The 13602-nt window shown below is 35.4% G+C and overlaps 1 long non-coding RNA gene across 2 annotated transcripts; it reads left to right on the forward strand.

Annotated features, from left to right (window-relative positions):
• The first annotated feature begins 770 nt into the window (after positions 1-770).
• On the forward strand, positions 771-13246 carry LOC145034014 (uncharacterized). Of its 2 annotated transcripts, XR_013677826.1 has the most exons (4): positions 771-1153; positions 1861-1915; positions 1992-2205; positions 12715-13246. It is a non-coding gene; the product is annotated as an uncharacterized LOC145034014 (long non-coding RNA). The 2 variants fall into 2 exon arrangements; XR_013677825.1 differs by lacking the exon at positions 12715-13246 and having other exon boundaries at positions 1992-2455.
• The last annotated feature ends 356 nt before the right edge of the window (positions 13247-13602 follow it).

Consider the following 13602-nt stretch of genomic DNA (forward strand, 5'->3'; position numbering starts at 1 on the left):
TTAAAGAATGCACGTACAATATTTTAAGAGGGTTGTTTTATTGTATTTTTCTTTATGAATGTATTCTATTATTTTTTAAAATCTTATATTATTCTTCAAGAATTTGTCCAATTGTATTTAATTTTTTAGTCTTCACGAAAGGTTTTCTTTCTTTTTTTTTTTTTCTTTTTTTTTTTAAGAATGTAACTATTATTCTTAAAGAATAAGATATATGAACTTATAATTTATTACTTATTCTTCTAGAATAAGAATGATAAGAATAAAGTAGAATTACATCCTTCGAGATATTCAAATTGATCTTTAATAAAAATTAAAAAAATAAAAATATAGAATTTCATAAATTTTTATTATTTCCAATAATATCAAATTTGATAACAAAGTTGTCAAATTCACAGTGTGAATATGTGTAGATTCACAGTGTGAATTTGAATTCACTCGTTGAACTCGAAAAATATATAATTTATTTTTAGCATTCACAATGTGAAGTTATTAATTTAGAAACATTTAGTTTTTTTTTGATAAACAATAAGCTTTAGAACTTGAAAAAAAATTAGTTCCTTGGAGAGAGAGAAAGAGAGAGAGAGAGAGAGAGAGAGAGAGCTCAAAGTTTTCCGAGAACCCAAGAACCAAACTTGGCTCGTGAGGTTAAAATAATAAAAGGTTAGGATCATTTGTGGCATTTTTGTAAATATTTGGGAGAAACAACACGAGAGTATGATAATTAAATGATTTAGGGTCATTTTAGTGATGAATTACCATGAATCAAGCCTTCCCCCTTCATCCCACAAACCGTCGTATCGCCTCCAAAGACAACCCATTCGTTCATGTTCTTCCCATCGTCGTTATCTTTGGTCACCGTTGGTTTGGCAATTGGAATCGATTTCTCGCCTTCTGTTCTGATTTGAATGCTTTCGTTGATCTCCTTCCTCCAAATAAACAACGTTCGATGAAATCAGAGATCTGTCGCTTGTAATTCTCTCACCGCCGATCTGCAAGTTGGAATCGATTTTTCAACTTTTGTGCCGATTTGAATGCTTTCGTTGAACTCTTTCCTCCAAATCAATATAGTTTGATGAAATCGAAAACATGTCAATCTAGTTTGTTGAGATCGTTATCCATTATAGTAATCTGAAGCAACCATAAATCAGTTCAGGTTCGTCTTTATCGAAAAAAGTCGGTGTGTCGTCTCTAGTTACTGAGAAATATTCCTGTTGTTGCTATTAGCCTCTTAACTTCATCTCTTTTGGAGCTCGATAAACTCAAATCAATTGTTATCTCTTAAGGCTGCTTTCATGTTTCTCTCTCTTTCTCTGTTTCTCTCGATATCACATATCTTAGGCTCGAACACTTATATGCTGGATAACTATCTGTTATTGATCGATCGATCGACCTATTATTTGCAATTGTAGGTCTAATTTAATCCACCCGTTGTAAATTTAGATATGATTTTAACATTTAGGCTTTATCAATTTGAATGTTACAACTAGTTTCAGAAATTTGTGCTCATACTCAAGATGTAGAGGACAAAAAAGAAATGTAATGGACAAAAAGAAAGGTTTGATGACAGTATGGTAACCTACAAACCAGGAGACTAATCCAATGAAGAAACAAATGTATTGGAAAAGGCTTGATGAAAATTCAACGATTAATAAATCCCCCTTCTACTATCCTTCCAACATGTGTTAACAATGACCATGGAGCTTGTTCTCAGTTTCCACTTTTTACATCACAAAAACCACCTATTCAATTGAAAAAGAAGTCAATAAAACATGTCGTGGTTTATCTTCTTTTTTAGTTTTCTAGATATTGTGTTTGTTTCTTCTATCATGACAATTGAAAGTGTCAGTGATCCATTTGCAGAGGAGGTTAGTAAACAAATTAGAAGAGAAGAAGACTTCAACTAGAAGTAAAAAAGGTAAGGTAATATACATTGATGGAAGTATCTGCTATATTGCTTGCCAATTATCGTTGACTTGTATTAAAAATTGAAGGTGGGATGTGAACAAGTTAGTAAGGAAAAGCGACGAGGGAGAGAAATATGTGAAATTTATCAGAATGAAGGGAAAAGTGAAGAACCAAGTCAAGATGCTATGATAGAAGACTGTGAGGAGTTAGAACTAAAAGAACTACAAGCAACATAAAATCTAATAACATCTTATGCTCATTGTGAAACCAATAGGTTACCTTGTTGCTCCATTTTCAAAGGTCAGTTTCATTTACTTGATACTCATTTCATTTCATTTCATTTCTTATTCTTGATTAAACCTTTCAAAGTGAATTTATGTGACATCACGAAATTTAGGTCAAAGACTGTGAACGATCAAGTTTACAGTAAATCCATATGTAATTTTATTCATTGAATTTTAATGCATATTATGTGAAATAAATGAGTTATTTCAACTATTATGAGAACCATATGGTATCTTACTTCCAAATATGTAAATTGACAAACAAATCAAACAGCTCAAACTGCATCCATAGGAATGCATCTAAAAAATTGAGATTTCATATTAAGAAGTTTTGAGTAAAACAAACACTCTACTCTCGTAGTACGCATTTTCCTGATTTCAAAAATATAAAGAACGTACAAAACGTAGCTCGTATGCAAAAGATACAACCGTTTTAAGAATATAATACTAGTATAATACCGATTTCTATTATTGGTAATGTATTCCGGAAAAATATAAGAATCCAAATCAGATTGATGTGGATTTTAACAATGGAAATAACCTAACACTCAAAAATTTGTGAACAACTATATATATATATATATATATATATATATATATATATATATATATATATACACGTTTACACGGGTATGGGATAGGTTGTACGATCAAATGCAAAACGTATTTATTAAGAGTTTTTATAAAATATACAATATGTGACAATCATATAAACTCAATGCATAGATGTTATATAATAAAAATTATATAACAACAATAAAAATATATAAATTTATATATATGACATGAAAAACTTCCAAATACTAAACAATAGTATATATGGCAAAATTTTGGACACTTATCATGTATAAATATTCAATTTCTTTAGATATATTACAAACACACATGGAAAACTTATAATATAAAAGTGTGTAAATATTATCTATGTATTATTCTTATAAAATGTCTCCAACCAATATATACATACATACAATAAGAATGTATATTAAATCTATTAAAAATATACATCCATACCAACCAATAAATTCATATACAAATACCTATTTAATTTAATCCAATACACCCACATTACACATATATTGAAACAAATACATTATAGAAAATATTAAAGATAAAACCTATATTCTTTACTCTAAATTGACAGCCAAACAATGAAACTTACACACCACTCTACTCAACTATTGTACAAATTGCTTCTAAACTATTGTATAAATTATTATTATTACTAAGCACGAATAACTAGTCCCTCATTTTGACTCCTTGGATCTCTTCAACTTTTGATCTCACCCGCATAAATTCCCTATTTTACAGTTTCTTTGCATCCTCCGTTTCTTCTTCACCACGTTCGGCTAACCCCCTGATGTTGTAGATGCTGAAGTTGATATATCAATGTGTCGTGTATATAAGGTGTGACCTTAGAATCTCCCTTCATCGTAACTAAACTTCTTTTGTATATAAGGTGTCACCTTACAATCTCCCCTATCGAATGATGTCAAAAATAAATTTCTTTTAGTATATAAGTGGAATGCTTTTTGCTCATGCTTCCCCTACGAGTAAGAATGAAATCTTGACTCTTGACTTTTTAACAAATGCTCCCCTGAGAATATGAATGACTTATCAAACATTTATGAATTACAGTCGACGGCGGACGAAAAGATAATATGCTTGAGTTGAGTTGAGAACGTTGGCATCAACTTGACTCGACCCCCCCTTAGAATGTGATTTTCTATAGTTCTAGTAGCAAGATTTTTAGCTTTACCAAGATTTTCTCCCCCTTTTTGACATCAACAACTAACGTCAAGAAAAATAGAGTGTCAACTTGTAGTATATTAAGATTGTGATGTCTCCTGATAGCATGGGCTTGAACTACCATTCACCGACACAATATTGCGAGATCTCATCAGCGTGTGGTTTCATACAGGAATCATAAGTATCTTTTATTAGAAGAAAAATGGAAAGAGTGGATAGGTGCGTGTAATATATCACGGACAATGATATAACCATCAGCAAAGGTTTGTCAAGATCTTATCAGCGTAAGCTACATTACGCTAAATCATAAAATTTTAAAGAAAGAATGTACGGGCAAGAATAGATTGGTATGTGTGATAGCCTACGGTATATAGACTAACCATCGGCACAAACTTTTGTACTTTTATCAATCACGCTGAGGTGAAATCAGCATGAATCATTAATAGTTTAGCTCATCAACAAGAAGTGGTTTAAACTTCCGTATCATGGAGTAAGTTGCAATCTAGAATCAAAGATCCAATGTTAATTCAAAATGGTACCATGTCATACCTCAAACTAGGAGGCCATGGACATGAACAACCCTTTGTCATTTAAGGACCTGTCAAGTATCTCTTACGCTAATGAATATGCAATCAAGGTAAGCCATCAAATTTTTTTCTCAATGTTTCAACAGAACATGAGACTTGATTCATATGACAAGCATGCTTCGAAGAATAGGGTCAGGTCAAGATGATTAAATTAAAATAAACACCCCAACCTTTTTATCAATATATTTTATTTGGACCAAGCAATCTCACTTTGAGAGTTTAGACAATGCTAGACAATCAGCGTGAGAGGGTGACTCAATGTTCTCAGTAGATGGTCTCGCTGATGAGAGACTTAGAAAGATTTTGTCACATACAACAACATTCTTCTAGGGATAATGATGTGTCAAAGTAGAATATTAGGCTTAGAATTTCCACCATTTGATTCCTTTACAAAATGGTACACAAGAATAAACAATATACGAATATAAACAAAAGAATTAGTCAAACAAAAAAATAATTTAAACAGGAAAATATGTGCCGCTTTTTCAGGAAGGAGATTAAGACTTGATCTATCATATCTTTGGAATTGAATGGTCATAAATTATTTTCTATTTTCCAAGATATCTATCCTTGAAATTTCAGCTATAAAAAAGAACAAACAAGATCAACCATATCATGCAATAACACAAATTATAGTAAACAAAGAGATAGAAAGCCTTTAATCATTGAGCTTCTGCAAATTGATTCCAAGCTTCATGTTCACCAAGAATAAAAGAAGCACATGAACTAGTCTTTATAACCAACGAGTTAGAGAGATCCAATATCTGTATCCTTCGAGTTATAAGAGTCACCAACACAATACAAGAAGGTTCCATTCATTGTGATCCATAAAGAAAGAAAAGGTGGGATCACAATGGATGGAACTAATTTCATCTCATCCCATTGAATGGAACTAGGGTAAGTTTCACCTAATTTCATCTCATACCATTGAATGGAGCTAATTTCATCTCATCCCATTGATGGGAACTAGGGTAAGTTTCACCTAATATTTGTAATCAATGAGTTAGTCATGCCAGGTCACCTAATTTCATCTCATCTCATTGAATTGAAGTAAGGTAAGTTTCACATCCCAATCAAGAGGGAAGCGACATAAGTGGTTATCTGGATTGAAGTTGTGTAAGTTGAGAGTTCAGGAAACTTCCAACAGTGGGTCAAATGTTTCCCCTATGATGTATAATAGGCTTGCGGATACATCCAATTTGAGGGTTGTGTTGGAACCTATCACACCCCTAAACCGTAAAAACAAACGGCGGAAGCGTCCGGACGTGGTTGACGTTATGCGTAGTATCACAACAATTGCATCATAGTAATCAAAGTAAACACAACCATTACATTGCATATGAATATTTACATCTTTTTGAAAAACATAGTTTGTATACATTAGTATATGTCAAAATTAAAAGACGAGACTCCAAAATGCTCCGTCTTTTCCAAAAGCTGGCAAGAGTACCTGTCTACTGTTGTCCTGAAAATACAAGCGATTTTGAAAATGTATCTACATAAAGCTGGTGAGTTAATAAGCAGGTTTTAGTAATAGAAACTAGTCACTGAATTGGTACAAAATGTTATCTGCTATTGTAAGTAAATATGATTCGTTTTGAAAACCCTAGCTACTACCAGTATGTAAAGTACGTTCTGTTTGAAAACCCTGGTTACTGTTAGTATGAAAAGTACTGAGGTTTAATCGGGAAAATCACTTATTTTCCCTTATGTGTAAGTTGTTGGTTTAATGTTTCCAAGATGGTATGTCATAAATATAATCCATGTTTATGTGGTTAAAGAAATTGTCTGTGAACAGTGTATTATTACTTAAAAGTGTCGTAACTATTGGCGAGTTTTATGACTATACTTAAACTTGATACGACGTGAATCGGACGCCATTATCCTTTATGACATTTGTCACCCATAGACCTGTGGGTCCCACTGTAGCTAGCAGCCCGGTGCGGGATAGTTAGTCCCGTATAGATCTATACACAAAAGTCACGATTCCCGCCTGGAAATTCTGGTTCATAAGGGTAGTCCTCCATTTAGTTAACGTTGTAAGAACCCAAGGGCATGTCTCCCATATATGTTGACGACTTTACGAGTAATAATATGAAAAAGTTAATGTTATTTGGTACTTGAATTCGAGGTAGGCCTTGTAGACTAATAATAATTTTACTTAAATAATTATTAACTATTGTACTCTTGTGATGTGTCATAAACTAAATCTTTCATAGTTTATTTGTTGAACCATGTAGGTTTTTTGTATTTGTAAAACCGATAAAGAAGTTCCCAAACTATACCTATTATAGTTTGACTGAAAGTTATGTTTGTGATATGCTCCTAAAACTATGTAATTTTGATTAGAAAGTGACCCTCATGCTCCGCATGTTACAAGAGGGATAAAGTATCTAAATGATTTATGAAAATACATTAACTTGTGTCAATTGCATAAATTTTACTTGTTGAAAACATTTCTGTTTTTAGTTCACAAAAATTCTTGTGTTTGGCTTGTATTCCCCGCTGAAAACGTTTAAAAACATCAAAAAGTATAGGGGTATGAACTCACTGTTTGGCGTGGGATTCGAATGTAAGTCGATAGGGATGCTAAGTGTCAATGAAGCCTCAGACTTAAACGGATCCTATTAACATATAGTAGCACATATATGTAGTAGGTTAGGGTATAACACCACTAAATAGGGAACAAAATCACCTTAGAGACTAGGAAACACTTGAAACTAAGTGTTAGAATCACATGTGATTGAGGGTGAGAAGTTTTCGGTCACAAAAAAAGGTGTACAACCATGGGTTTGTGGCCCAATGGGGTTTTCGGCCCAAGAGTTTGCAACCCAGGTGTTTGCGGTCCATGGGTTTATAGCCTATGGGTTTACGGCTCATGAGTTTAGGGCCGTAAACACTTGTTGAAAGGTGCGATTTTCGGTGTTTCGGGGTCCTTTCTAGCCTCTTGGAAGTATTCTATGCCTCGTGCATGGCTTAAGGAAGAGTTTAAGGTCAATCTTTGACCAAATATTAGAGTTTACGACCAATGAGGGGTTTACGGTTGTAAACCCTTTGTGTTCATGTTTTTGGGTTGATTTCTACGTGAAAATCAAAGGTTTATAGTAGATATCAAGCATAAGGAGTAGTTACTTACTATTTGGAAGCTTGAAATGAGGTTTTTAGCCACCAAGAACTAGTGTGTTCTTGGTGAGAGAGAAAATATGGACAAAGATGAGATTAAATAAGATGAAACATGGATTCATCACTAGAATAAGGAATGTAGCAACAATCAAGGTGGAAAAACACTTACATCTTGAAGATCTTGGAGGAAATTTCGATAAAGGTAGAGTGAGTAGAGAGAGAAAGACTTTGAAGTGAGTAAAGTGTGAAATGAAGGCTAACATCCCTTATATAGGGGTGAGATTTTAGCCAAGGGGGGTGGGGTGGGGGTGTACACCCATAAATTCGAGTTTGTGACTGTACACTCCTCTCGAAGGGGTGTTTGGTCCGGATGCTATGCTTTGACTTAGAAAAACACATTCTTGGACCCAAACCTCGATTGTACTGAGTTTAGAATATTTAGTTAGACCCAAAATAATACGAACAAGAGAAGAAATAAATTCTGACTTGATTTATTTTTAACGGTTTGAACGGAAGAAATTTCGGGTTGTCTCATCATCCCCCTGTTAGATGGACTGTCACACCCCCAAACCAGAATAGCGGAAACGTTCGGGGGCGGAGGACTTCATGTAAGTATCACAACACATATAATATAATAAATTAAGTACAAACAGCCATTGTATTAATAAGTATAAGTTTTACATAAGTGTTTAAACATTACATATTCAAACACCAAAGTAGGTACAGTAGAAGACAAGAGTCGCGGTACGGTACTAGGGAGTCTTCTCAAGAGCTTCGGGAGTGTACCTGTCTACTGGATTCCTGAGAATACAAGTTATTTGGAAAGAGTAGATCAGCATTTAAGTTGGTGAGTTCATAAGTATTTTAGTTCGGTTAAGTATACTCTAGGTTCTTTGGAAAAGTTCACTAGTTCCTCTAGAAAATCCTATATTTCCTGAGGTGATAAACAGATAACCTCAATAGTTTCCCTCTGTAATTACTTAGTTTATACTAATTATGTATAACCTAATATCGAACTGACAGTTAAATGGGTGTATCTGCCCTAAGCCCACAACTAAACAAGTAACAGGAAGTAAGGCGGAAGTCACACATTTCACAGTCAATCGGATATTACTTATATATAACTATTATGTAATAACTAAGGACTTATAGAATTAACCACTAAAGGTCTTTTATGTTATACTTGTTTACAGAGATTGAGTGACTAAATTACATTTGATAAGTAGTTTAATTCCATAACCCGTTTCATTTGTAAAAGTGGTTTAATCCCATAACCATTCCATTTGTAAAAGTGGTTTAATTTCATAACCCTTCCATTTGTAAAAGTGGTTTAATACCATAAACCGTTTCCTTTGTGTAAGTGGTTAAATCCCATAAACTGTTTCCTTTGTATAAGTGGTTAAATCCCATAACCCATTTCTTTTGAAAGAGTGTTTTAATTCCATAAACCATTTCATTTGTAAAAGTATTCTTAGTTATATCTGTTCTATAGTAAAAACCTTAGTATTAATCCTAGAAAATATTATATTATCCATAATACTGCCTTGTGGTTTTAAATGTTCAAAACCAGAAGTATAATTATATTTACTATACTTGATTACATGATACGTACCTTTTACTGTAAGTAAAAACTACAGAAGGTATATTTGGTCGGGATGTAATTATCTTTTCTTACTGTTTTAAGAGAAGTATATTACTTAGTAATTCACTTGTTGTTTTATCCATGTGAGTTCTATTAACCATACTAATATGACTTATATGCCTGCGGCAACGTTCTTCAAGTGTCGGAATGGAATGATATTTGACACCCTAGGCCTGCCGGCGAAACTGTAGCGAACAGTAGATGTGCGGGATTGTCAGTCCCATATAGATCTATACACAAATTCACGCTCTCCATACAAGAGATTCTGGTTAATAGGTCAGGACTAAAATTCGTACTTAGATAAGTACACCGTGAAGGGTCTCACAAATTTATTGTTTCAACGAGATTTACGATGTATTATTACCCCGTGTTTGCTAACCTTGGTACACTGTATCATAGCTTTGTTAATGCAACCCGATATGATGTATTATTACCCCGTTTTTGCTAACCCTGGTACTTTGTATCGTACCTTTGTTAATGCAAACACGATATGATGTATTATTACCTTGTGTTTGCTAACCCTGGTACTCTATATCGTACGTTTGTTAATGGAAACCCGATATGATGTATTATTACCCCGTGTTTGCTAACCCTAGTACTCCGTATCGTACCTTTGTTAATGCAAACCTGATATGATGTATCTTTACTTCTTTAATATGTTATTCGTATATTAAAGGCATTATACATATCCTGGTATAGTTAAATAAGTTTTGGTACTTTCCTTGGAATGTGAATCATACTTGTATATTTAGTTTTGAATCATAAATTATACCTATTATAATTTATATGTTCTATCTGGTTAACATGATTTCTCATGGATGAACACTTTTGCTCAGCCTGATACATAGGTAATGATACCAAAAGGAGTAACCTATTTTATACTCATATATGTAAAATATATATAATTAAGAAGGAAACAACCTTCGGACAAATAACACAACCTTAAATCCACATCCAAACAAGGAAAAGGAAATAAGACAATTCATTAGTCCTAAGCCCTTCAAATCTTATTTATATATCTATACATATATAAACATGATTTTTGGCATCTATAATTTGAAATAGTTTATAAAACATTTTTCAAAGAATTAAATGGAGTTTACATGACTTTAAAGATTTAACATGGCTTTAAGTCATTTTGTATGTATTTGTTAATTCTTAAAAGCATACGAAAACTCTTTGTGTGATTATTATCACATACAGTTATTAACACAACTTAATATTGTGTTAAACTTGTATTCCCTCCCATAAAAAACATTTAAAAACCATTAAAAAGGTAAATTATAGGGGTATGAACTCACCTTGATAGGTGGTAATTGTGGGCAGCGTTTCGTTTCCTAGAAAATAGTTTGTTTGATGAAAAACCGGATTAAATCGGGCAGTGTTTCGACTGGAGAAAGGTTAACTTCTCGAGAATTCCGGGGCTCCGGGGCTTGCTTCGGGCTTTAGACACGATATCGGGGCCTTGGGGGGTCGTGAGAAAGTCTAGGGGGTGAAAAGGTGAAAAATGGTGAAATTTGGTGTAACAGCCCGGATTCCCAGGTATTATTCATTCTTTCATTTTCAGTAGGGGTGTCAATTTATGACACGACACGACAAAAATACACGAAACGAAACGAAATCGGGATGAAATCAAAATTGGAATTCGTGTTCGTGTCGTTTTCGTGTCAAGATTAAAAGACACAATGCCGTGTCGTCTCGTGTTCGTGTTCATAAATCGACACAGAATTGACACGATTAAGCATGTGGTTGTCGTGTTTTTTGTGTTTGTTGTTTTTGTCGTGTTATATATCTGTAAGTATGAACGAAATACACTAATAGTTATGTAATATTATCTTTTTCGTGTCGTGTCGTGTTGCCGTGTTTTAATTGGTTCGTTTTCGTGTTAATGAAAAAAAACACGACATCATGTCGTGTCGTGTTCGTGTTATACAAAACCTTGTCGTGTCGTGTCGTGTCAGACAAAAACATGACACGACTGCCCGATTTGACAGCCCTAATTTTCGGTATTTTGTGAGGAGACTCGGCGAGTTGGAGCTCAAACTCGCCGAGTAGGATCGCGATTTTGGACAAGGTTCACGCCTGGACTCGGAAAGTCCACGCTGTTTAATGAAACCCTAATTCCCCAGGTTTGGAGCCTATTTAAGGGCACTTATAGCCTCCCATTGCGGCTACCAGTCCCTTGAGAGAACCCTAAGAGAGCTAATTCGTTTTAGGAGAGAGGAAGTCACTTTTGGGCCTTTGTATTCTTTGTTTAGCAAGAGGAAGGTGGCAAGAGCAAGAAGGAGGTGAGATTACAGCAGATCCAGAGTCCAGAGGCTTCATTTTGAGGTAAGGGTTCGAATCTCCTTCAGTTTTAGGGTTGAGCTTTCGATTTAGGGTTTTATACCCCCTTTGGAGAGTGATTATGTCAAGCAAATGGTCCCTCTTCGAGTTTGAGCCTTGGATCTGAACTCAAAGAGGTCTAGAGACCTTAACCATTGGAGCTTTTTGGGTTATTATGGAGTCATTGGACCTAGGTGGTTATTTTTGGGACGAAATCAACTTTTGATGCCTTATGGGGGTTATACAAGCATCAAGTTTTGAACTTTACGTGACATTCATGCTTGGGAAGGCCAAATCTATGGTTTGGGAAAGCAGATCTGACCTCAGAAGGTCAATAAAAGTGTGTGCATGGCATGAACTCGTCGAGTTGTTCTTGGGACTCGGCAAGTAGGGTTGGGGTTTCACGTAATGTGTTCAGCGAGTGGACTCGCCGGGTTGGGGGATAACCTAGTGAGTCAGGAATAGTCAATATGGGGTTGAGTCAAGCCCAAACTCGCCGAGTTGTTCTTGAGGCACGGTGAGTTGTGTCGTGGTTGCCCTGCGATTCAGGCTAGGTGGAACTCGTCGAGTTAGGGGAGTGCTCGATGTGCCAAGAAAAGATCCGAGGGAGTCAGTGAACGCGTTAGACTCGCCGAGTTGCTTTGGTGCACTCGCCGTGTCCGGTCAAAGTTGGCCATTGACTAGAGTTGACCAGTGTTGACTTGATAGGGTTAGTCAACCTTAGTTGTAAAAGTGTTAATTAGAGATATATTGTATTATAGGAAGATTATAGTTCGGGGGATCGAGAACGAGTGATTCCAGGGATTTGCGAGTTATCGAGATACATGAGGTGAGTCTTCTCACTATACTTTACCTTGAGTAGGTAACTAGAGTTACGTGATACAGTGCTTGTATGCTATATATGTGTTATGTGTTGCGCTGCATTATTCTACGTGATTTATGCTGTGCATGTTTACAGAGTTAGAACCTGAGGGTTCGTAGAGTTTGGGTGCACGGACCCACAGAGTTATAGCCTCGAGTGGCTAATATCTGTCATATGTGGTATTTTGGGGAACTCACTAAGCTTTGTGCTTACAATGTTTGGTGTTATTTTTTTCAGGTACTAGTGACGACCGTGGGAAGGCACCGGCTTGATCAGTACACACTTACGGGATTTTATGTTATGAGATCTTGGGATTTTTGTATGACATGAATTGTATTTCAAACATGGGTGTTTTTACGAATATTAAATGAATTATGTTTTTATAAAATGCGAAAAATTGTTTTGAAATTTACGGTGTTACAAGTTGGTATCAGAGCCTTGGTTTGAGGGATTCGGGTACACCTTTGGGAGTATTTGAACTCAAACTGAGGACTTGGAAAATATTTTAAAAAGAGAACCAAATTCTCTAAAAGAAGTAAAAGATTTTTGGAGAAACTCAAAGTAGAAACGTGTGTACGATCAGTCAGCGCCCGAACGGTGATTTCCCAAAATACCCTTATATTATATGTTTATGAGATTGATATGATGTATTCTCTTGCTAGAGTAGGCTAGGTATTCCTATTAGGACTAGAGTGCCCTGATTTGTGATGCCTTAGCCTAGGGAGAGGTGAGATGCTATGAGATGCTTGAGAGTGAATAGGTAGCAGCGAGGAGCTTATGAAAGATCTGTTAGAGAGTGATAGAGTACTTGGAATTTGGGATACGAAGAGGAGGATTTGGGGTGTATACTGAAACGGTGTGGACAGTAGTATTGGGCCCGTACTACTGAAAGCACCGGGGCGGTGTACAGTTCAAGTAAGAACCTTCGGAATGCCAAGGATCAAGGAGGGAAGAGTTGTCGAGTGTGAGTATGCTCGAACAGATTCTAATTGATCATATGTTGTATTTCAGAGGTAGATCATGGTGAGGACACGTATTATGCCAGAGAGCAGTGGGGCTAGTGATGAGGAGATCCGCCAGATCATCCACGAGGAGGTGGCTGCGGCCATCAGGGCAGAGATACCA

Source organism: Lactuca saligna, chromosome 3 (genome assembly GCF_052625555.1).
Source record: "Lactuca saligna cultivar CGN05327 chromosome 3, ASM5262555v1, whole genome shotgun sequence".
In the NCBI taxonomy this organism is placed as follows: Eukaryota; Viridiplantae; Streptophyta; class Magnoliopsida; order Asterales; family Asteraceae; genus Lactuca; species Lactuca saligna.